The sequence below is a fragment of the Sphaeroforma arctica genome, assembly GCF_001186125.1.
Source record: "Sphaeroforma arctica JP610 unplaced genomic scaffold supercont1.629, whole genome shotgun sequence".
NCBI classification, from domain to species: Eukaryota; class Ichthyosporea; order Ichthyophonida; genus Sphaeroforma; species Sphaeroforma arctica.
The window spans coordinates 33,374-34,661 of NW_014039929.1; positions in this window are offsets into that span (position 1 = coordinate 33,374).

Here is a 1,288-nt window from a genome sequence, read left to right on the forward strand (position 1 = left end):
GCATAGAGACATTAAGTGTATATATATACACACAGACATAGACACAGACACAGACACAGGCACAGAAACATACACCCCCACCACACACATAAATATATATATATATATATATATATACAAACATATTTATGAAGGATTGTTTTCACAGACGTACTGAAGTTCATATATATATATATATATATGAGTGTGCGATAAGTCTGTCCAGATATTACTAATCATGGTGTTGCCATCATCATCACTGGTAGTGAAAATACCTACGGAAGCATACACCGTAGCAGTAATTTCAAGAATACCAGTATCCATCGTTCTGTCTACTGCGCTATGAGGCATGGACACCAGCAGATGCTATATTGTGAGGTTCTTGTTAATCAGTGCTTTAAGTCTCCGAAGTTGAGCAAGACACTGATGCGGTACCAATTGCATACCGTCCAACCTGTCGTTCGTACAGTGTCGTATGTACTGAGTCCTGCTGACATCTACACACTATCGTATGGTTGCAATCCAGGGCAGGAAGAGCTAATGAAACATATTTCATATGAAATAAGTACATAATTATACTTGTGGATTGAATAAATATATTAGAGTTTTAAAAAGTATCCTGGTGTGTAGTGTGTAGTGTGTATATTGTAGACTGTAGATTTTAGTGCGCATCGTATTTAGTCTTTATCTATCATGTGCATATGTTGCCTTCAAAATGAATTCGTACGTAGAAGGCTATAATACTCTAGTTAATATGTAAATATATATTTTATTTTCGTGAATTTGTGCACATCAGCACATGTCGACCAAGAGACAATTTTCGTATTTTGGCGGTATTATATGCTATGTATGCATGTAGAAAATCTGAAATATATTCGAAACAAAAAGGACATCCGATGTGTTGCCATAGCCCATAAAGTATTGAGTCTGCTGATATTTCATATTTGTGATGTCCTCAACGATTTGTAGCGTCGGACGAGCTGAAGCGTTATAGTTCAATATTCACGACGCTAATCATCCGCATGTCTCGTGCCCGAGATTGTGTTAATAGAACATCATGGGACACGCATGATTAGCCGTGTAGAACAAACGAGCATTGATTGGTGCGTCGTGGCAAACAGATGTATGGTATCACGAGAATCATTTTTACGAAACAACGTACCACCCGTTATCGAACCATCAGTAGTAGTTGAAATGTCATTGTGCAGAAAATATGGATGTCGAGGGAAGCCCTCGCCTTCCTTGTAGCCCTCACGGGCTACCAAGCTCCATTGACACGCCATCAAGTTCCACTACGTTGAGGACAGGG